This window comes from Bos grunniens, chromosome 23 (genome assembly GCF_055505025.1).
Source record: "Bos grunniens cultivar Pamir isolate PY7600 chromosome 23, Bosgru_T2T1.0, whole genome shotgun sequence".
NCBI classification, from domain to species: Eukaryota; Metazoa; Chordata; class Mammalia; order Artiodactyla; family Bovidae; genus Bos; species Bos grunniens.
The window spans coordinates 9,293,045-9,316,707 of record NC_141187.1 but is presented as its reverse complement, the minus strand read 5'-3'; the positions used below and the strand labels follow the sequence as shown (position 1 = coordinate 9,316,707).

Below are 23,663 nucleotides of genomic sequence, written 5' to 3'. Positions count from 1 at the left end.
TTTCACGTTTCACTTTCATGCATTGGAAAAGGAAATGGCAACCCGCTCCAGTGTTCTTGCCTGGAGAATCCCAGGCACTGGGGAGCCTGGTGGGCTGCCATCTATGGGGTCGCACAGAGTCGGACACGACTGAAGTGACTTAGCAGCAGCAGTGACCAAGAACAGAGGCTCCCGGCAGCAGCAGGTGTGACAGCCACGAGTCGCCGAGGACACAGCCGATGGGTGGTGTGGCCTTCTCCCTTTGTGGGGACCGCAAGCCGAGAAGCGTGGGTGCCTCTCCTCCCGCCGCCCAGCCTTCACGGAAGACCCCGCGCCCCACTCCCACTTCCTCCCGCGTCCCGTCCTCGGACCCGTCTGCTAGTTAAGACCCGCTTTCGCCCCCTGGGAGCTCTGCGTGGCTCTGCCTCACGGCGGGACTGAGGGAGAAGTTGAGGGTGACAGTTACTCCCGGGCGGGGTGAGGAGGGGGCGGACCTCGACGGCCCGCCCCTGCCCGCCTCCAACGGCCAGCACCGCCCAGAGCTCCCCCGCCTGGGGGTGGAGGCGGCAGCGCCCCGCCCCTCGCCCCGCGCAGTCCACACTCCCCAGCCTGCCCCTCACCGCGCCCAGCCCCCGCGCCTCGCGCAGCGCCTCGCCCCGCCCCTCGTCCCGCCCGGTGCTACACTCCCGGCCTGCCCCGCGCCCCACCCCTCCCCCGCCACGCCCCCGCACCGCGCCACGCCCAGCGCCACGCCCAGCGCCCCCCTCCCTCCTGCCCCATCACCCGACGCTGGCTGCGATTCCCCTATTTCCCACTGCTGGGTCTGTACCGACCTCTGCCTATCAGGACTCCTGGGCCCGGGGCTGAGGACCAACTGAGAGGGTTTCCCAAGACATCCCTGATTTCAAATATCCTGTCCCGTCGTCAGAGTCAGCTGTTCTCCCTGCGCTTTGGACAACGGCGCCTTTCATGCACTTTCTAAAGGGCTTCAGATTAAGCTCTATAGTTGAGCGTCGCTGCGGAAGGTCCCAGCTAATCCAGATATCTTGATCCACCAGATTTGTCCCTGGGTCAGAAACGTCTGGGGCAGGGGGGAAGGGGGCTGTAGAGGCCGACCCAAGTCTTTGGCCTTGAGAAGGAATGGACAGTGCCAAGGCCGAGGCCGTGGAGTGAGCCGGAGAGAAGAGGGGGTCTGCCCCAGCCCTGCTATTTGCACCTCGCCCAGTTAGACTGAGAACCCTGCCCAGAAATTTGGGGCATCGTCCAGCCCCGCTCCTCTCTGAACCCTCTCGTTTCTCTCCATCCACCTTGAAGTCAGAGATCTCCTTAGCTCCCTCGAGGAAAAAAGACGCGGACCTTCGCGTTTCTCCACCAGCCCCCTCCTCCCTCGGGGGTGGGCAGACTGCATTTCCCTCCATGTTCTGTTACAGACAGAGCCTCGGATAGTGCGCTGCCCACCCTCCCAGCACCTCCTCCCTCTCCGGCCTTCTTCCTCACTTATCTCTTCTTCCTCAGCTGAGGAGATAGAGCAGCTGAGTGAAAAGACAAAGTAATTTCCTTTCCGTCTAACCGCTTCTAATAGGAACCTGGAGGAAACGGAATTTAATAAACTGAGAGTGGTCGCAACCAACCTCTGCCATACTTTCCCACACCCCACCCCCCTCCATCATTACTTTTTAATTACCGAAGACTTTTTACAAAATGTAAAGCAAATTGACTGCGGCAATTGAGGCAAGCTAAAGATGGCTCTGAAATTATACCATTGTCAGTGTAGACCCATTAAAACAAAGTTTATAACTATCCGATGTTTTCATTGACGACCCCAATCCATCCACTTGCAGTAATCTCCTTCCTCCCCTCCCACGGAATCCATCTAGAGGGTTATTACTCTCATAGAAAGTCGTGGTAAATTGCGAGGAAGTGTACCCCAAAAAAGGGAAGGAAGGAAAAATCCGTTTTTAGTTAGAGCTTGGACTTTAAAGTAGCCAGAGTTAGAGGGACTTACCTTTAAAATGCAGATGTGTGTTGTGATGGTCTGAAGCGGGGAAGAGACAAAGAGATATAGAGAAGAGGTGGGGAGTTTTCTCCAGGGCTTGTGGTGATTAAGTGAAGGTGGTCCCTCCACACAGAAACCAGAAGGGCAGGGCCCCAGGAAAGAGGAGGTCTCAGACTAGAATGGAAGTGCATTGCTCTTGTGTGTGGGTGAGTTAAGTGAGTGGGTTTGAATGGAGCTGCAAGTGAGTGGGTTTGAATGGAGCTGCAAGGGGGAATTAGGCTGGGGTTTGAGAGGGGGAAATTCACAGCCTTCCAGATTCTTTCCTTGAAAGAGTACATTTCAGATCACCTGAAGACAGGCTCTCACCTCCCTTATGTCACTTAAGGGAGTGTCCTCAGGGATCTTGGTAATGACAGAAAGGGGGAGATGCCTGGTGGGAGGGCTTAGCCAAGTATTAGTACTGGATAACCAGGCTTGGGGGGTCCAGATGGCAAGGCCCCAGCAGGAGGACTTCAGAATGCAGGGAGCATTTGCAGTATACCAGCATTCCCTCCAAAGCCCTCTGCCGGCTTCCTGGAGGGGCGGGGTCAGGAAAGCTCATGTAGAGGGGCAGCTTTGTTTCCTGGCTAGTATAGACTTGGCATTAAAAACAGAGAACAAGGAGCTTCCGTGGTGCTTCGGGAAGGGAATCAGAAACTATAAACTGGAGACCAGAACTGATGGGATCTTTGAAAAGCCTGAATCTTAACACTTCTGAATGTTTCTATTTTGGTCAACACTTTTCTTTTAAAAACTCTGTAGATAGGCCTTGAAAATGAAAGTGAAAGCCGTTCAGTCATGTCCGACTCTGCGACCCCATGGACTCTCTATAGTCCATGGAATTCTCCAGGCCAGAATACTGGAGTGGGTAGCCTTTCCCTTCTCCAGGGGATCTTCCCAACCCAGGGATTGAACCCAGGTCTCCCGCATTGCAGGCGGATTCTTTACCAGCTGAGCCACAAGGGAAGCCCAAAATGTACAGCAAGGAAGTGGGGAGCAGAAAGACCGTCCCGTCCTTCTGGCCACTAGTCTTTGAGTAGAGTTAGATTCCTCTCAAAATGGGAGGGACTGAACCTTGAGGGAGCCCACTGTATAAAGAAAGAAAGCTGGGTTGGAGGAACTGGGCAGCAATGGGTGGTCTGCCTTTGATATCACCGGTGGCTGGCCACTGATCACAATGGAGAAACCCAGGAACAGAGGATTTTGCAAAGAGGTCTGGGCACCAGGGGTGACAAGGGAAGGAACAAGGGAGTGGGAGCAAGTAAGAAGCAAGGTTTTGATGGAACGAATCCCTTTGATTCGTTCTGTGAATTTGCAAGACTGTTGGCTCCTCAGGAGTTGCAGCTTGGTCTTAATTTCCATTCCTGGTAACCCTCAGCCAGGTGCCTGCCGCACTAAGTTAAATTTTACTTAAAACATTAAATTTGCCTTCAGTGGTATATTTGCAAGCTCATTCTTCCAGATCTCAGTTTATTCTTTTTTTTTCCAGTCATTTTAAAGGGATTCTCTCAGACTCTCTGTTGGTTATGGGAATTGATTTCACAGTCCTTGAAACTTCCAGAATTCTCAGGAAGTGGAGCTCAATGCCTTGTGAGCTGCTTAATTCTCTTCAGAATTAGCGTTGTCTCATAATATGCATGTTTGTTTTCTGATAGTGGGTGAAATGCTCTGCATGTGAAAGATGGTATATAAAATTCCACAAGATGGCTGTGATTATAATAATTATTCTCTGCCAAACCCAGAAGGGTTAAATCAAGGCAAGTAGCTGGAAGGGGACGTCCAAATCAGAGTTTTACCAGAAGTTTACAACTGGGCTCATAGCAGGGCAATAGGAAACTCGCCTCCTGACTTGGGGTGACTGGGGCAAAGATTTGCCAAGACTTCTCACCCATTGCCCCAGTCTTTCTCCTGGCCCCCACCACACTGCAGGCATGCTGTCTCTAGAAGCTGCATCCCTGGGGTGGCTCAAACCTCAGACTCCGCCAGCACTGGAGCCACCTGGGCCTGCTCTCTGTTAATCATTCAGATTGCTCTTTCCTAGCCGCAGCCTTGCCTCAGGGTGGCCATTAAGAAGGTTACTTCCTAATTTAAGCTCAAAATACAGTTCGGTGGGGGTTTAAACCCAGAGGGACTTGTACTCATATCTTGATAAATTGTAAAATATCTCCCCCATGTCTCCCTGTCTCAGTCCTCCTGCTTCCTTGTTACCATTGCAAGTCTGGCACATAGTCTTTCAAAGAAAAAATAGAATTAAAAAGGAAGAAAAGAAGAAAATGAAAAGCTTATTCTTTCTAATGTCCCCTAACATTTAAACACACACACATACACATGCGCAATTAGACACTTATTGTGTATTATGCACAAATACACTTAAGTGTATTTTTTCAGGGAAATGGTATCCTTAAGGATCAACATATGATCCTAATGGGTCATATGTTGGCATGATTTTGTTGCCAACCTTGAAATGGGAATATGGATTTATTTGAACAGACTTTGAACGTGACCCTGAGAAGAACTGCTCTGGCATTTGACTGGTTGGAGCGTGGAATAGAGGGCTCTCTATAGCCCCGTGACCCACTCCAGAAACTGTACCTGCTGTTTTGTGGGGGATGGAGAGCTACTTTTTATAAACAAAAATCCAGAGAGCAGTTTCAACATTTATCACTTTTCTCTTCTGCCTTCACTCTCTGTACTTCCCAGTATGAATGACACCAACCTTGCCTCTCTCTGGTGCCATGCCGCTCTCTTTTATTTGGCATGGTAAAAAAGCAGGTCTCTTTCCCTCTTCCCAATCTTCTCCCCATCACTCCACCACTGTGAGTACTGTGGTACTGGTCCCCACCTGTGTCCTTCCATTTATCACAAACTCAGCACATGCTGCTCTTTTACCAACTCGTATCCACAAAATCATGGCATGAGAAGGTCATGCCAGCAAATTGGATTAAGAAAATGGTACTTGATCATTTACTGTAAGAATCACCTCAAACAAAAATTCTCTTCTGTTGGGATGGTGACAGGGGAGACACGTTGCCGCTATTCTAAGGCGCCTCCCCTTTAATCAGGATACAAAAAACTCAGTAAACATGTTATATCAAAGGCTCACATCATTCAAATCTTCCCTAATCCACCACCTTCATTTGAAGAGCCCGCATTTCGTTAAAAACAGTAGTGTTGTCTGCGACACTGCTGCTGCTGCTGCTGCTGCTGCTGCTGCTAAGTCTCTTCAGTCGTGTCCGACTCTGTGCGACCCCATAGACGGCAGCCCACCAGGCTCCCCCCATCCCTGGGATTCTCCAGACAAGAACACTGGAGTGGGTTGCCATTTGCTTCTCCAATGCAGGAAAGTGAAAAGTGAAAGTGAAGTCGCTCAGTCGTGTCCGACTCTTTGCGACCCCATGGACTGCAGCCTACCAGGCTCCTCTGTCCATGGGATTTTCCAGGCAAGAGTACTGGAGTGGGGTGCCGTCACCTTCTCCGGTCCGCGACACTGACAGTATATTAATTTGTCATGTGAACCTGTCACTTTGCAAACGCTTCTTATCTTGTATGTGAGCAGTGAACTTTGTTGAGTTATATAGCTTGGCCACAACTGGAAAGAACTCAGGAAAGTTTGTGTTTTGTCCCCTTGACTTACAGATGAGGGAACTGGCCCCCAGCAAGAGGGAGGGACTTGCCTAGGGCCACTAACCCAGAGTAGAACTGGGGCTAGTTCCACAAAGTCAAATGCAAAGTCAGGATCCGCGCCCACCTCACCCCACTGCCAGCCCAGCATCTGACAATGGTAGAAATGCAGGATGGTGACACTAGAAAAGAGATGTAGAGGTCTTGTACCCTTTTCTTCTGCATTGAGAGGAATCTGAAGAGTTTTTCACCGCTTGACAGCTACGTGAGTTAAAAGGTCCCAGGAGGACAGCCTCTCTTTTCTGGAAGTGGGCTTGACCAGCACTCGTGCATGCGTGGAATCTGAGTTACTTTCCTCTGGCTCATCCAGACTACTCTAGGGCAGGCAGAAGGTGGTCCAACTTTAATGTCACCTGTAGCAGCCAATGCCGACGCTTCCCTGGCCAACTAACAGGTGGTCACAGAAGCGCCCCCCCCCCCGCCCCCGCCAAGTTGCTGGGTCAGTTGCCAGGAATTTGAGGTGTCGACAGAGAAAGATAAAGACCAGGAAACCGTTTCTAACACCACTGGCCCAGAGCAGAGAGTAAATCGCCAGCAACAACCTGGAAGAGGCTATAAAATGAGAATAAAACAGGCTGATAATTTATGATGCACAATAAAAAGAGCAGGGGAAGCTGAGGAGCCGGTGACGGTTCGTTCTCTCCACGCCCGGCTCTTTAACTGTGCTGAGCATTTCCTGCCCAGCCTGCTGCCCCTGCATTTTGGAGAGCCCCTGTCCCTCACCCACAGCATCCAATCCCACCCGCAGGGCTCCCAAATCCTGACAGTGAAAGTCTGTGAGGGCTTTCTACGCAGACCTCCCAGGACTGGCTCAAGGTCACGCAGCTAGTCAGTGGCAAATCCAAGGCCTAGAGCCGGGACTACCTATTTCAAGATCAAAGTCTTTCTCAAATCCACCCCATTTTCCTTGCCAGGAACAGAAGACTTGAATTTCAAGATCTAAGTGAAAGCTCTTCTCCATATCTGATGTTCTCCACCCCCACCCCGCCCCCAGAAAGCCCCAGGAGGCCAGAGCCCAGACCTGGGGGGGCACCCACTCTTAACTGGCCTTCGAGCCTCGTGGTGGACTAGGGCAGCCCCAGGGGGAGGCTGCTAACCTCGCTGACGGCAGATCCTTGCTGACCACAGATCCTATGGGCGACAGGGGGACAGGCTGCCTCTCTGACTTGCCCGCCTCCCCTACCCCTCTGTGGATTTGGGTCACCTGCAAGTCATTGAGCCTGTGGGGCGCCTGGGCTGCCCCTGTTCCTAGAGGCTCTGTGGGCTCTCCACAAAGGTTAGCCAGGGGCCCCAAGGGGCTCAGGCAGTCCTCTCCCCACTTAGCACTGGTTGTGAATTGTTCCGAGTATTCCAATGAATGGGGACATCTCTTGTCCCGTGCAGCAGCCAGCCTCAGAGCCCCTTCCTGGTGGGTTTGGAAGGTGGAGGGAGGTGACTGGCAGCAGAGAGGGTGCTGCCCCCCACCTCATTCTGGTGTGACTCTTTCTGGGGGTGATTTTGGAGACTCCCCTCGGGACCAGTCCTTTTAGCTGGATCAGATTAGAGGTGGGGTGGGCAGGAGGGCAAAAGGGCCAGAGACAAGAACTCTGGGGCTAGAATCAAGCCCCAGCTGGACCACTAATCCATCACGTGACATCTCTTCAGAGAAGTCACCTCTCAGAGACCCACTTGCCTTTCCTTGCCCATCTCAAAGTACCCTTGGAAAGCTCCCAGGAGATAACAGATATGATGGGACTTTGTAAATTTCCAAGCCCTTGGGTTGTAGGGTGCGGTAACTATCACTGGCTGAGCAAAGAGGTCACCAACAGGCCCGACCCAGGCACCATGGGCCTGGAGGCCGTTTATGGTCAGTCCCCAGACTTGCTGTCGCCATATCCCGGCCACACTAGGGACCTGCACCTTCTTGTTTATGGCCCACCAAGGCAAGCCTGAAACTTAGGGAAAGTAAATTCAACTGTACATCAGGCCAGCGTGGAGAATCTGAGGGTCACTGATACTGAGTATCCCCCTGAGACCTCCTTCCCCCACATAATCCTTTCTTCTCACTCTTCCTTTTTCCCATGGTCCCTCAGAGGAGGGAGGAGGACGTCAGCTTCGAGCCCCGCTGTCCACCCGGGCTCCCTACCTTAAGATCAGATTGTCCTGATCCCCACTCGTTGGTTAGAATGGGAGTCTCCAGGACCCCCTGCCTCCTCAGTGAGGGGCCTGTTGGCTCTCATTGAGGCTGTTCAGCCCAGCAGCTGCCCAGAGGCCCATCCCAGAATTCCTGAAGGCTATCTGGGTACCAGATTTGGGCAACAGCTGTTGCACTAATCCATCCCAAGAATTCCAGACTCTTCTGCCTGGCTGATCCCCCTTATTTAACCAAGTGAACCCTTGAATCAGTTGACATTTAAGGATACAATTCTGTATTAACCCAGAGCACAGAAATTTCCAAAGTGATTTTTCACAGGTGCAATGACTACCACCAGGGCCTTGGCCCGTAGCCTCCCCTTGCTCTGCAGACAGACAAGCGCCCCTCGTGCTGAACTCGTGAGTGTCCAACTTTGCCCTGCTGGTCTCCAAGAATTGCTTCCCTTTCCTCTCTCCTACTCTTCAACCACCACCCCCCTGCCACCTTGCTCCCTCACAGAGCTTCAGTTCCTTGAGTAGGTTGATCAACAAGGTGACGGCTATAAAGGAATCAAGTTTTAAAGTAATTGAACTCAAGGAATTTGGGGACCAGGGGAATTCCCCAGAGGAATGAAAATTAGCAGTGTGGTGACCTCTTTGGAAAAGCCCTGCTGTGTTTAATAAACAGCAGGCCTGCCGCGTCTGTTTCCATTCAAAAACATGATCAGAGGATGCATGAGAGGGAATCCCCCAAGCCCCATTATCCACCTCCACAGAGAAGCCATGCTGTAAGAAACCCCCAAACCATTTCTCCTTGGCCTGGGCATATTTTTCCAAACTTTCCAAGGGAAAGGACAGGGTTTCTGTGGCCGAGTCCAGAAATGAGCTCCCTGGCTTTCCCTGCTGTCTGGTTGTTTGGCGTCCTGACAAGCTGTCTGCTCCTTCCCATCCCCTGAAGCTCTGCAAACAGAGCTATCCGGGGTCCTCCAGGTGCTGCTCCTGGCGGTGTGGGCAGCAGGGGGATGCCCCTCCAGGCGGATACCTTTTGGAGATGGATCATGGGCGCTTCAAGCCACAGGTGGTTCCCATCACTCATCTCCATGTAAACCTCTGGCCTCCTGCTCAAAGCCAAGGAGCTCCAACTGGTTCCTTTTCTGCCCGACTGCCGCCTGGCTGGGCTGCCCTGAGTCAGCACAGGAGGAGCCTGGCTGTTTGCTGGGCTCTGGCAGCACAGAGGCACAGTGTGCTTGGCTGAGAGTGGGTGTGGGGCTGGTCCCAGTCTCTGTCCTCGTGGACCTTACAATCTGGTAAGGGACACAAGACAAGGATGGCCCCAAGAAGGGAATGGCTCAAAATCACATGCAGAGGGCCTGCGGGGACCCAGCCCAGCAGGCTCTGCAGACCCTTCTCCCCAGACCTAGAATTAGAGGCCAACTTGCCTCTGGGCTGGATCTCAAGCACTGCAGGTCCCTCATTAGCGGGGCCTGAAATCATGTGTCTTTATCTCTTCGTTGACAAGGCAGGTGAGGTGCTTACTAGATGGAGTTGGCTGTTCCCCAGACAGAGTTGTCTGGCTGTTTGTCTCCTAGAGCCCACTCAGCCCTCTGCCCTCCACAACCTCCCTCTGCCTATGTTCGGCCTGACAATTCTATTGATGCATTAATCCCCACTGGGCCCAAGGAGCATTCCTGCTGAACATGCTTACGGCTCGGTCTGGGGTCCCCCAGGGGCAGGCTCTGGTGGAAGGTGGGGGGAGCGGACCACAGCCTCCTGTCTGGGGCTGGCTGGGGTGGGGCTGGGATTGGAATTGGGTTGGAGATTTTGGTGGGAAGCAGAGTGATTACTTGGAGGGACGAAAGTGGGCAAAGCAGCTTCCTTTGTACGTCAGGCTATGGCTGCTCTAAGGGGAAAAGGGGGCGCAGGGTGGCACGGAGACGCAGGGCCACCTGACGTCTTTCTGCCCTACCCCAAAACTGCGTGCGTATGCGTCCATCTTGCTATCTGCTTAGGAAGGCTTGTTTTTTCCTTGCTCATCATCCATGGTGAAGAGGCAGCTTAACATAACATGGGAATTGTGCTTTAAAACCTGTAGACTGCCAGAGGAGTGACTGGGATGCCTTGTTGCCACCCCCTGGGGACCTGTGAGGTGTTGAGCAGAGCATGGTCTTGAGCACACAGGTCTCTTGGTGGGACCCAGTCAGGCTGGCAGCCACAGATTCGCAGAGCGGGTTCTCCTGGGTGGTTAGACAGGATGCGCTGTCTCAGTTCCCCAACTGACCAAGCATTTCCAGAACCCTCTCCTTCTGGCTGCCAGGACTGCCTCCTGCCCTCCATCTGGTGGAGTTTGGAGTCATGCTGGCAAATCCCTCATTTGTGCAGAAAGCCCAGATAGGCGTCAAACCAAAGGCAACATTCAGGCCGAGGGCAGAGCAGAGAAAAGGGAGCTTGGTCTTTGTCTTTGCTCCCTTGAAACTTTCCCTTTCTTTGCCTTTTCCAGCTCTACACCCCTGCTCACACGGCCCCAGGCTTTCCACTCAAGGGGACCTCAGCTGGCCTCAGGTGGGAAGGTATGAGACATTCCTTGGTCCTTATGTGTAATAGAGGGAGGCGTTACGTGAATTCGGGGGGCCGGGCGCATTCGTGTGCACAGCCCAACAAGGTATTAGGAGACTGTGGGTCAGGAAATGGATGTTCTCATCTTAGTGGAGTGGGAAGGAGGCAGGGCCTAGATCCTACTTCCAACGCTGCCATCACTGAGTGGGTGTGCAGTTACTGATTGCATCCACGCCTTGGTTTCCTTCATGGTTGGATTCCAGAGCTTTCCCAGAGTCTCTTCTTTGGTTCTGACAGTCTAGGCTGTAAATACAGTGGGATTCAGCCATTAACTTTCAAGTCAGTTCCATAAAGAATCATCTAGTTGGAATTATCTACAGAGGCCCCACCTTAGCCCCCAGGTTGGCAGGGTCAGAAAGAAACTTGAGTTCACCTACACTGCCTCATCTTCCACCAGAGTCCTTCTCTGATGACTGTGCACACCCATGACGGAGTTTGGTTCACCAACAGATACGTTCACTGTGACCTCCTCCTGGTCTACACCCAGCTTCATAGAAAGAGCTATGGCTTTTTATATGGCGTGCACTGGCATCCACTGGGCACATCTTCACACACTGTACCCCCAACCCCTTCTCCATGAGGAATGTCATTAGGATAACCCAGTCCAGTAACCCAGGAAGGAGACCGCCCTAGTCGGCACCACTGCAAGCCCCATATCTGGGTGTTAATTTCTCTGAACACTTACTTCCAGGTGGGTCTAACGTAAAGCTGTAGGAGAAAACCCAAGGGCGGTGCATCTGATCAGCTTGGGGGCAGGGACACCATCCGCCCCCTTACTTATCCCCCTACCTACCACCTACCCTGGCACCCGAGCCGCTGCTTTCGGGGCCTGGCCCAGTAACCCATCTGGGCCTCTCACACCCCACCCCATCCCACCCCATGTTAAATTCATCATCAAGAGAGAAGCCCTTATTAGACATAAATGTTGTCACCACAGAGGTGAATAGGACTAAGATTTCTGTAAGGGACCGATCCGAAAACAATTTAAAATTAAAGCACATGATACGGTTTCTTAGGGAGACACAGAGTGTTCTGTAGACAAGAAGAAGCCAGTGGGTTCACAAGATGTTTCACGGAGCTGGGCTGAAGCCCAAGTGTGGCCTGGCTGGAGGGGTCGGCCAGCATGGGAGAGGGGCAGGACGTGGACCACCGAGTTTGCTATTTAGATGACTGTGAGGTTCTCCCTGCAGCCCTTTTTCCTTTCTTGGTGTCCTGAAGTCACAAGACTCCCCTGCGGTGGGCTGGGGATCAGCAGTATGGGCTGGCAGAGGTGGGCAGGGCAGGCTTCCATGAGCTCAGGGTGGGCCGCCACCCCAGAGGAGATGACAGTGAGGGGGGAGAGACTGGATATGAGAGGGCAAACTGGCCCTGTGGGGGTGGGGCGGGGGCAGGGAGGTTGAAGGCGTGTGCTTCCAGTCTGGGTAGGAGGGATAGAAATGATAAGCACTCAGGAGTAAGCAGAAAGCGGGCTTCCTCCCTGCTCTGCATCCCGGGGCCTGGTATACAGAATACCACAATGACCGTGCTTAGGAGCAGCGGGGAACTCAGTCCAGGGAAACCAGCCTGGCCCCGCCGGCACCTGCCGTATGGACTTCTCCCTGTGGTCTCTGCCTCTGCAGGGAGGCCAGAGCACCCGCCCTTTCCAGTGGTCCCCACATGGGCACTGACAGCCTCTGCCCCGGGGCTTCCTCCTGCCCCTCCCAGCCGTCCCCTGCCCCAGGGGAGGTGTCCCAGCATCCCAGTGCACCAAGTCTGGTACTCTTGAGGTTCTTCTGACCCTGAGTGTGGCCGCCATGCAGTTTGGGGAGGGGGCTAGTCCATTCCACAAACGTCCGTTAGCCATGTGGCAGCTTCCTCTCCACGCTACCCCTCCCCGGGGAGGACTAGAGTGGGGTCATGGCTTCTGGTGACAGAGGCTGTATCCATGGCTGAAAGCCACCCAGGAGAGGGCCCTGCTACCTGGGCCCCTGGCACCGAGGTGAGGTCAGCAGAAGAGCCTGCCCTCCTGTTTTCCCTGCTTTCCATTCCCCCCAGCCTCCCTGGCCATGTGTTTGAAGAGCTTTTTTCTCTAATGGGTAACAAGCCAGGCGGGGGCTCCTATCCCATGGAGGTGAGAGAAGCCCAGTGTTTCCTTCAGTGTTTCCTTGTTCAGCAAAAATCTAAAGAAGCTGTGTTGTCCCGCACGTGGGCATGGAGTCACCCCTGGACTCCCCGCCTGACTGTCCGCCATCCCAGCAGTGGGGAAGACGCGACCTGCTAATCATCTGTTCAGTCTCCCGCTGAAGCCCAAAAAGCAATTCTCAGAGCTTCTCCCTGCACCCTGGCTCGGGTGAAACTGTCCCACACCTGTCCCCTGATGGTTGGGTCTGCCTCTGGGGCTGCTCGGGCTCTGGTATCTTGGTCCTGGTTTTAATGCATCATATCCACGTCCTGCCTTGACCTTTCCTGAAGCGAAGGGGAGTCACAGGGGAAGGTTGAACAGATGCACAGGAGGCCGTGAGTGACACCGAGTGGGATGGGGATTGGGGGCCTCGGGCAGAAGCCCCCTCCTCACCTCCGGATGACCACGCACCCCTGCTTCCTTCCCAGCGATTCTTCCTAATCCCCTCCTGTCTTAGCGCCTCCCAGATCAGCCTTCTGAGATGCAGAATCCCTTTGCCCTGTACTCTCTCTTCACCCCACCCCCAGCCACATGTCAAGCTGACGTGCCCCCACTGACTGCCCTGAGGTCAGCTGGGCCGGGGCATGGTACACACAGCTAAGACTCTCTCTCTGGGGCCAGGCGGTTGTTTTTACAAGAACCATGAGCACGGCACAGCAGCCACTGGAAGGTCTATTCAACTCTGATTGACATGACCAATGTCTGCTGAGCACTCAACCACGGGCCAGGAACTGTCCCGGGCTTAGGTACGCTGCGAGGTCTGGGGGCCCAGTCCTCTCTGGAGTCCGGCAGACGCTTCTCTGACAGACAGGAGACGGGAGTGTCTGCAGCACACAGAGAACCCGCCCCCCGCCACCTGATACAGTCAAAGACATGGATGTCCCGGGACAGGGCACTGCCCCGGGGGCCCGGCCTGGTGCCGGCTGTGGCCTCTGTCCTCTTTTCAGGGCAGTGTCCATCAGCGTTCTCCCCCAGCTTGGAGGGATAAAAGGGAAGCCCCGATCCCCTGATTCTGCAATTCTTCTGCCCTTGCATCTTGTCCTTTCCTCCCATCCACCCTCCCCAGGCCTCGCCAGACTGCACCCCGTCTCAGCTAACACGGGTGGGTGTGGTGGGGAGGGCATGCAAGGACCGGGGGGCCCCGGGTTCCCCCAGTCCTTGCTGGCTGAGGAGCCTAGAGCCAGCCCTCGGGCCCCGGGGAAGTTAGATGGGCCGCCTCCGACGTGATTCAGACTGCAGCTGTCAGCTCATGGCCTTCTCCGCCTCCACGTGGTAATAACAGTTTTGAGCTGTAAAGGAAGGTCACTAAAACAGGACACCTCGCACACAGATGCTTCCAAAAGACACCTGCAGGAGAAACAGGGCTTCCTGACCTCAGGTCATGGGGACTGTAAGCGGAAATGGTCCCCAGGGAGGCAGTCTCTCCTTTCAGGGGTCTGGCTTCAGCCTATACTGAATGCCCTGCAACTTGCTACATTTTTGTGCTTCTGTTCGAAGTCGCCTTGCTCTTTTTGTGCTCCGGTCCCGAAGCTGCCCCTGTCCTTAACCTGAGGCAGAAGGGTCCCCTATCTGCCCCCGGCACCCTGTTCTTCTTACCGCCCCAGCCCAGCCACACCCACTGTGCTCAGGATTGACCAACAGGGTGAGATGGAAAAGAACGAGATGAGGCAGCACCTTGACGGCCCCCACAGGGGGAGGGAGGTCCAGGCCTGGGCTCCTGGCCTGGACTGCTGGTCAGCGCCACAGGAAATGCTTTCTAGAAGCACAGGCACCTGAACCACCTCCCAGAGCTTTCAGCCACGCAAGTCTGGAGAGGGCTTTGTTGGGCTTGGGGGCAAGAAGCAGGGGCCTCACTTAGACAAGAGAAAGCTCTCCTCTTTATCCCACTGACAGTCTCTAAATGGTGGGGGGGGTAGGAAAAAGAGGTGCAAAAACCGCGGTTGGGAATAGTTGTCTATAACTGTTACCAAACTTTTGAAAAACCAAGAAGCAACAAAGAAATAAAAGCAGGAGATAATTAAGTACATCATTGTACACACCACTTGTTAATTAAGCTTTTACTCCGAGAACCTGACAGAATCTGCTTATAAGGTGAGAGCGTGCGGGCAAGCGGCATATGGCAAGCCATCTGCAGTGCGGACGCGCCGTCAGGACGTCCCTGCCCCGCAAAGAGCAGGAGACGCTAGATGTGGTTTTCCGGAGCGAAGTGATTTATCTTCATTCTCTGCAGAAGAGGAGTTGGAGGTTGGGAGGGACGATGAAAGAAGGGCAGGAAGGGGGCGGGGTGCGGGGCGGGGGTGGCGGTGGTTTGCTCCTCTGTAAGGCTGTGACACCACGTCCTCCACGCAGACCACACATTTCAGCACCGCTTGCTCCAGGCCAGCAGTGCTCTGGGGACCCCTTGAGTCCCCTTGTTTACCTGTCTGAGAGCCAGTCCTTAAAGGTGCATGACACACCCAGGAGAGGAGGCCCGGCTGAGGGCTCTGATCAGCTCCTCTCTAAAACTTTCCTATGCCGGGGGATCGCAGGCCTGTGGAAAGCCCTGAGAAAGGTGGATGGGTGGGTGGGGGCGTCAAGAGCCCCCTTATTTCTCAACCGTCAGCCCTCCGCCTGCCATTTCACCATTAGAGTTTCTGCTCTCAGAAGTCCTTCACCTCCTCAAGCCTGGTTCCTCAGCTGTAAAATGGAGATAAATTAGCTACCCAACCGCTGCCCTGGGTTGATGTAAGAGCTGATAAGGTGATGCAAACAGGGTGAGGTTTACCTATGAATGGAAGTATCATTAAAAAACAGCCTGGAGTCCTGCAAGCTCACACCTCTGCTTTCAGTTAACCCCTGACCAGCGGAGTTGGTCACGGAGTTGAGCACGGCAGGTCCAGGGCCGTGGATCCAACCCCCCCAGCCCCCTTCATTCTAAGGGCTTTCCCAGTTCTGCTGCTTTGGCTCTAAGACTCTGCACGTCCAGGCTGCTGGAAGAAGTGGGGCAACGTGGAAGATGGGTTCTTTTGGATCAACTGGTAGCTGGTCTCCAAGAGACAGGCTTGGTGGGAAGAGAGCAGGGCCGGGGTGTGGACACCGCCCTGCCAGGCCCCCATCCCCAGCCCCGATGCCAACTAGGACGCTCTCCCCAGCCCCTCTGTACTCAGAATATGTCCCCCTCACCGCGGAGCTGGGACTGCCTTGGCCTCGTGCCCCCGGGCCCTGTCGTGGTGTGGTCGCACAGCCAAAGCACGGTGACCTGTGTGTGGAAGTCCCCAGCCTTCCCCCATGGACTCCTAGTTGGGAATTGCTCTCTGCCCAGATTCAGGCCAGAAGCCCAGCCTTTCGCTTCTCTACTTCAAAGTTGTGTGTTGGGGGGGGACCCTCCACCTCTGTCGGTGGGCATCCATCCACTCTATACTTGTGGGAGACTTTCCCTCCCCACACGTATTCCAGGAAAGCCCCTGTTGGGCCGTGGAGACGAGGCTGCCTTGCTCCCGGGCTCACCTCACCTGCCGTCTCTAGCTGTCATTCCAGCAGGGCCCACTGCCCTTGTGCTCCATGGTGGGCTTACGGTCCCCTTCCTGCCACTGCTCTGGCCCTTTACCAGTAGTTCATTCTCCCACACAGGGAGCCCTGGGAGACCCCTGCTACCGTTGCAGTGAAGGACCCTGTGCAGACCCCAGTCGGCTCCCTAGAGGGTAGGGCTGTGCCGGGCCGTCATGACCGGATGGAACAGGCACTAAGCTCTGCAGAGCTGTCCGGGCCTTTGTTTCTGGGGCACCTGGGCACAGACTTTCTCATGCTTTTCTTCCCTGAGGAGGCAGCCATGAGCAGTGATGGGGGAAGCGGGGGGCACGGGGCACCCAGCGTTCCAGGCTGGGCTGACACACCCACTGGTCTGGCCCTCTCCTTCTTTGAAAGTGGATGACAGTGTTGATCCCAGGAAAGACACAGGTCCCTTGAAGACAAAAACCCTTCACACTCCCTGTCTCTATGGATTTATTACTTTCTGCATCTTATTAACAAAGGAAACCCCATCATAGAAATAGACTCTTGGCAGCAGAGAATCTCAGAGGCGGTGAAGTCTGCACCCCCTTGCTTTACAGATAAGGAGAATCAGGCCCTCTGGGCAGGGGTGACTTGCCCAAGGTCACCGAGGTGACAGGAGAACTCCCTGCCCCGAGACCCCAGTGCTACGGTGCACGGCCTGGCCAGCACGCACCAAGCAGATGGAGAAGGTGGCTTCAGTGAGGAGGTGGCAAGCGAGGAAAAGAGGAAAAGCCACTTTGCGGCCATCATTGGGAAGGTGGTTCTTCAGGACAGAACACTAGGGTGTCCCAGGGATGGGCAATGGCTGCTGTGTTTCTGAGAATGAACCCCCGTTTCTATCACTAAGGGCCAGAGCTCCCATAACTTTTTCTGACCAGCTGGGATATCTTGGGAGAATAAAGGTGGAACTGGGGCTTGGGGTGGGATAGGAAGTGAAGGCCAGAGAGACGAGCCAGGAGGGAAGCTCGTGTCCAGGCCCAGATCCAGATGGCTGTCTGTGGCCCAGGACAGATGAGAGCCATCTGGACACCCTCTGAGTTGGGTAGGGTCTGCCCAGCCATGGGGAGCACTGAGTCAGCACAGAGCTTGGCTGAAGCAGACAGGGCATTCACAGGAGGGCCTAAGGCACCATGGGCCCTTCTGGTCTCTGGAAGCTTGGCACCTCTGGGCTGGAGAGGTGAGGATGCCCAGCAGGGGGAAAGGAGCCCTTCTGCTGGTTTTAAATTGAGGGCGGGGGTGGTTGGAGAGATGAGGATGGCCATGGGGGTTGGTCAGGAAGGGTGGGGCAGCTTTCTGGGAACGTGCCCACCCTCCCCCACCCCCCAGCCAAGCAAGGAAGTGAGGGGTCAACAGGTGAGGGCCCTTGCTCCAGGCATGGGACCCTCTCTCCCCCCCTGCCTCACCCCTGCAGACAGTTTCAGAGGCCCTCCACAAAGGACAGGGTGCCTGGGGTGGCAAAGAGTAACATAGACTCTGCTGGCCCACCCAGCACCCCATCTCCTCCCCAGGCCCCCAGCCCCACAGTCCCCCAGGGACATCTCTCTAGCCAGTCCTAGGATCACTGGAAGGCTCCGAGAACGAGCCAGAATCCTCTTTGGAGCCTTCACGGTCCTGTGGGGGCCAGCCTACAGAGAGACTGCCCTCCCCCAGGAGCCCCAGGGAGCCAGGCCCCTCTCCTTAGGGCCAGCACCCCCTAGACTCCTCTTCCTGCACTTGCCCTAGAGGTCCTCCAAGCCAGGCCTGGTGGGTGAGGAGTTCTGACCCTGGCAGTGTCCCCTGGCTGTCCCATGGGCCTCCTCTGCTCAGCCGTTGGGGAAGGCCCAGGTGGGATCCCAGGGTCTGGTCCCCAAGACCTCGGCCGAGTACCCCCTGCCTGGCCAGTCCTCCCCAGTTCCTCCTCCTCTCCCAGATGGCTGCTTTGTCAGAGCAGCCCCGGAAGACAGAAGCACACTGTCTTCTTCAGTCCTGCTCCCTCTGAGCCTCCAAAGCCTGCAGATCCTCGCTGGCTGAGGCCCTGTCTCGCATCTCCGACTCCGCACAACCGCCTGCCTCTGCTGAAGCTACAGTGCCACCTCACTGCCCTTTTTCTTGGGGCATGGAATTCCTGCTCAGGGCCTCTCTCTTGCAGGCCCTTCTTATTTGCAGCTGCTTGTCATGGAAAATCTGGGCAGGTGGGAAGCAAGGGGAAAGGAGGTGCATGCGTGCTCCATCGCTCAGTCGTGTCCAGCTCTGTGTGACCCCATGGACTGCAGCCCGCCAGTCTCCTCTGTCCACGGGATTGTCCAGGCAAGAATACTGCAGTGGGTTGTCATGCCCTCCTCCAGGGGATCTTCCACACCCTGAGTCTCTTATGTCTCCTGCATTAGCGGGCAGGTTCTTTACCACCTGGGCAGCCCAGGGGAAAGGATGTTATGGAGCAAAGCAGGTGAAGCTTTAAACAGTGCAGCCATTGAGAAGAGACTTCTCAGGGGAATATACTGAGCTGACCCCTGGAGATAAATACCCTATGGGAGGTAGAGTGGATCTCCGGAGATCTTGCCCAGGAATCATATGAATTGGTCATCCTGGGTATAGCACTCAAACGCACAGCTCTACTGTATGAACACTTGTATTCTTTGTTTATTATAAGGAACACAGTTTGAAAGCAGAGATTTCAAACTTCGCTCCTTGCTCTCCATGCATGAAGGGAAGATATTTTGACATTGTTTTTTTTGGTGAATCCCCAAAAACAATGTGCATGTGGATGAATGACAGTTCTGTCACCTTCTCTTGTCTATTGCTTTTTATCAGGTCTTGACTCTTTGATCATCTTCTGAGAAAATTCCCAGAAGGGGACCCAGGAAATCATCCTACCCATCCCCCTACCTCTGGTTTGACCCCAACTCATCCCCTCAACCACCCAAAACAAAGGAGGAATAATCTCATGCTCAAAGCTTTTCACAGCTGAGACTCATGTATTCCAAGTCCTCCCTCCCCTGATGTCTTAGCATAGGAAGGAAGGCATGCTCTCCACCCATCCATCCATCCATCCATCCATCCTTCGATCCATTCTTTTATCTTTCCCACAGCATGGAACTTGGAGTTTCCAAGAGAGTCCTAGTTGAATATAATTTCATTTTTTAAGGGAAGGTGATATATTTCAACAAACCCGTTATGAACTTGATCTTTCTTAAACCTTTGTGCGAGTGACTTCACAAAGGCTACAGGTATAATGGCTGCTTCCAAAGGCATCGTGACCGAGGAAGGGCACCGCCCAGCACTCATGTGAATTGGGAAGATACTGCTGGGTCCAGGTCATGGGTGGGGCCCGTGGTAGTCCAGACAGACCCATCCTGTCGCCAGGAACTGGGGCCAGGTTTCCAGCCTCAGAAAAAGGGGACCCTCAATGGCTCAGAAGGGACTGAGTGAGCCTGGGGCACTGGTTCATGGGCTGTAATCTCAGCCAGTTCCCAAAGAACAAATGCCAGTTATTTATTTACATTGAGAATATAACTGTCATGGGGACCAGAGCCTCCTGTTGGACCCATCAGCACACTCCCTCAGAGAACAGTTGCTGTGAGAAGGTAAATGATAATTGAACGTCTGGGGCAGAAGTCAGACTGGAGGCGAGGCCCTTAGGCGTGCATTTGTATAGTTCTCTACTGAGAAAATGTCAGCATCAAACAAAACAGCTATGGAGGGGCTTCAGCCATCGGACAGAGGGAGGCCCATGGCCCCAGAAAGGAGTTCTGACCTACTTCTTAGCTTCTCAGCCTCTTCTGATGCCTGGGGGTCCCTCTCCCCCCATGAAGCAGAAAGTTTGCCCCCTTTTACAGAAAGGCAAACTACCAGATACTCACTTTTCATGCTCCTTTGCAGCTTGGCTGTGGGGTGAGCCCCAAGCCCATCAGTGGTGCACAGCACCCCAGGCCTCAAGTAGATGCTGGGGGTGGAGAAGTCTCCATTCCAGGGACAGTGGTGACCGGGCTGGTTTCTAAGACCAGCTGTTCTTCCAAGAGCCTCTGCAGCCCACAGCCTCCAGGCCTGTCTATCTGCTGTGCAAACTGCAGGGGCCAGGGCCTTGGGGGTGAGAGTGGTGGCCTCTGGACCAGCTCCAGGGCTGCATTTCGGGTGCTGTTCCTACTCAACTGCCTGGCAGAGTCTGAACTGCCCGGTGTCTGTTTAGTCTAAAGTTCCATTTCTGCTCACATCCACCGGTGTCCTTCTCTGCGACCTGCAGATAAGAAGCCTGCCTGATAGATGACTCCTTGGCACTGCCACCTGTCAGCTGTCCAGAGTCACACCGCTGGGCACGGTACACCTGGGACAAGTCCCGAGCTCCCGGTGCCACCTTGCGTGCCCTGCCGTCAGCCCAGGAGCTGTAGGGAGCCACAAAGGCCACGTGTGTGCCAGAGACACGTCCCTCCCAGCCTGGCGTGGCGGTGAGAGCAGACTGTGGAGACGGTGGGTCGGAAAGGTGAGGAAACGGGCCGAGAGGAAAGGGGATGGTTTTCTACAGAAAAGACATTAAACGAAGCCTGACTATTCGGACAGTAGAGCTAGGAACTGACTCGAGATTGAGGACACGGCCCCTGTGCCAATATGTCACTCCCCTCCCCCAACCCCAGCCCCGGGTTCTGAGCCCACAGCGACGGGGAAAACAGGAAAGCGAGCACTTGGCAACAATTAATTGCTGAGATGCAAAGAAAAATTGTTTTGAATATTAGAATTATAGATATAAAGCTATTAGGAGCATGATTCAGAGTTTATGAAAACATTATTTATATTGATTTATTCCCAGAGCCATCAAGACTCCTTGAAAATAATTAAAGTTGACATTTCCATTGCTGAAGCTAAATGTTGATATCGTGTAATGAAAATTATATGCTTGGGATGGGCTGCGCATCTAGAAAGCATTAAAACAAATACCAGCATCGGGGGAATCTCAGTCTACCCCCCCACCCTCTTATTATGCACCCAGCCACCCATGGACAGGCCTCTGAGGCTCTTCACCCACCGGCCCCTGGCCCAGCCCCTGGCTGTCAGTCACCCCAGGGGCTCCCAGAAATGATGAGTGGGGGCGAGGGGCACACCCAGGGCCTCGAGCAAGGAAGGGGCTCAGCCAGAGCCGTGAGCTGGTGTGCAAGGGTGCAGATGGCACCAGCCCAGCAGGTCCTGGGTGGTGACCGAGCAGGCCCAGAAGGAGGAAAGGAGGTTAGGGAAGAGAAGGGCGGGAGCCTGGGGCCAGGAAGTGGGGAGTGAGGACGGCAGGGAGGCTGCAGGAAAGGGAGGCGGGGAGGTCTCCCTTCCAGCCTTGGGAAACTGCCTGCACTTGCGTGACCTCCAGGCTGGCAGCTGAGTGCCAGTCTCCACCTCTCTTGAGCCCCCGTGGCCACTGGGGTCTTCATCTGCTGATGGCTGTATAAGAGCCGGTGGTGGCCTCTCAGGAGCCACGACTCGTGTCATCACCTCATCCTCTGAGAGCCACTGTGCTGCTCTCCGCCCTCCTCTCCACCAGGCGAGCAGGGCAGCTGGCCTCGTGTCCACCTTTACCAAACCTGAGGGTGGGGGTGCCCTAAGACGACGGATTTCACACAGCAAGATGGGGATCCTTTGGTGAGTAGTGAAATCAGTTTCATGGGCTGTGACCAGCATGACCCCACACACGCAACACACACACATGCACACTCACGTACACACACAGGGTAGAATATACCAGTGGGTACGGCAAGCAGTGAAGAGTAAGGTTCTATGAAATTTTATGTGCATGCATATATGGGTCCTGTGTATTTTTTTTTTCCAAAACAATGTGAAGCTGTTTGATAGTCTAGGACTTTGTCCAGATTTTAATGTTTCTGTATGAATGTGGGCAAACTTCTATTTTGATTCTAGGATATGTTCCTGGGGGTTAGGATGGGGTGGGGAGGGGGTTAGAATCAGTTTAAACTACACACACTCTCCCACACACTCAAGCACACTCAGATACACACACAGGGACACACGACAGACCAGCAGAGACTCAGTATTCATGGTTTGTCTGCACAGCCCCCTCAGGAAAAGTTAGTCAAAGGCACCAGCCAGTCACCTGGGTTCTGGGCTCACTAAAAGCCCACAGACCTGCCAATTTGCTCTCATTGGTAATTTCCATATACAGGCAAGTGCCGCAGCAGGAGCTCCGTATTGCTGCCAGATCCCTGGCTCTAGAGGCTCATCACCTGGAGGCTTTGGGGTCGACTGAACCCAATACTGTGCAACATTGCGTGCATTCACTCATTTTTTGCAACTTTCCTGAATCATCTGTGTCCCATGCTCCGTGTTTAAAGTTGGCAATTTTGAGACATCGGAATCGAGTCCCGGCCTTGAATTGTCTCCTCTGATGGGAGACAGAGCCAGGCCACCCCGACAACACAGGGTCCTGTGGGCTCTGGCAGCCATGAGCCCCAAGGAGGGGTGGGCGGGCACCAGGACAGTCCTGCAAAGGACAGCACCCCACACAGAAAGGCGCAGAAGCCTCAGGGGCCCCAAGGGAGAGGCTGTCCGGCTGGCAGAGGCCTTGGGCGTCCAGGGAAGATGTGAAGTTCTTGGAAAAGCTGGGTGGCCCCAAGGATGGGGGTCGGGGAGGAGGCTCCAGACGGAGCAGGGGCTCCCCAGCGTTTGGGGGGAGGCTCAGGTCAGGTCGGAAGAGAATGGCTATCCATTAGCTGCCCAGACTGCAGTCAAGTCACTGCTCTGACGTTTTAGAGGGGAGACTGCATGAGTGAAGGTGCCCCTCTCTAGGGGGATGAGGCTCCAGGGAGGGAAAAGCCCCACCAGCATGGGGAGAGGTGTACCCCCTCAGATCCTGGGTCTCTCCCTCAAGCCTCCTTACCTCCAAGTACTCAGGCCTGCCCACCTCCCCCACCCCCCAACCCAGACCCAAGAATCCTGGATGGGGCCAAAAGTGGGCTGATGGAGGGGATGGGGGCTCAGTGGATATAGAGACAACACAAGTTGCCTGAAGGACCTTTCCCCTCAGATTCTGGGCCCCGCTTTTTACCTATCCAACACCGCCCTGCCCCCATCCTTGCCCCACAGAAAGGCCCAGAGAGGGGAGACCCTAGGGAGTGGCCCTTGGGCGTCTGTGGGGAACCCTGGCTCTTTCCCTCAATGTGTCCCCTCCCTCTTTGTGTCAAGAGCCTCTGCTGTCTTTGGGGGATCCTAGGGTTCTGGGGGGCACATGCTACCCCAGGGCTAGACCACATGACCTGGGCTGAGCCAACTGAATGCCTTCTGGTCAGGTGACCTGCATATCTATCCAGTCCAGCTAGAATGCAGCTTAGGACACTGGCTGTTCTTTCTCACTTTCTTTCCTGCATAAATGAACTCAAAGCACACAGCCCCTAGAGCTTCTGGAAGACATCTGGACAACTATTGAGTGGTATCAGCCTTGGAAGCCTAACTGTGGAAGACAGGGGAGCTGTGGAAAGAAGCCTGCCTGCTGGGCCCCTGAGAGGCTCCCTGGTCCCATGGGTTCCATTCCCAGTTTTCCACTCACTGGATGTAAGGCCCTAGGCAACTCAGAAGAGATGCTAA

At 54.5% G+C, this 23,663-nt stretch overlaps 1 long non-coding RNA gene across 1 annotated transcript in view; it reads right to left on the bottom strand.

The window, feature by feature from the left end:
• The window catches only part of LOC147346604 (uncharacterized), a 61,900-nt gene extending 39,473 nt beyond the window's left edge, over positions 1–22,427 (bottom strand). The window contains exon 1 of the long non-coding RNA XR_015153018.1: positions 1,985–22,427. This is a non-coding gene — a long non-coding RNA (uncharacterized LOC147346604). The remainder of the gene's footprint in view (positions 1–1,984) is intronic.
• Positions 22,428–23,663: the final 1,236 nt, after the last annotated feature.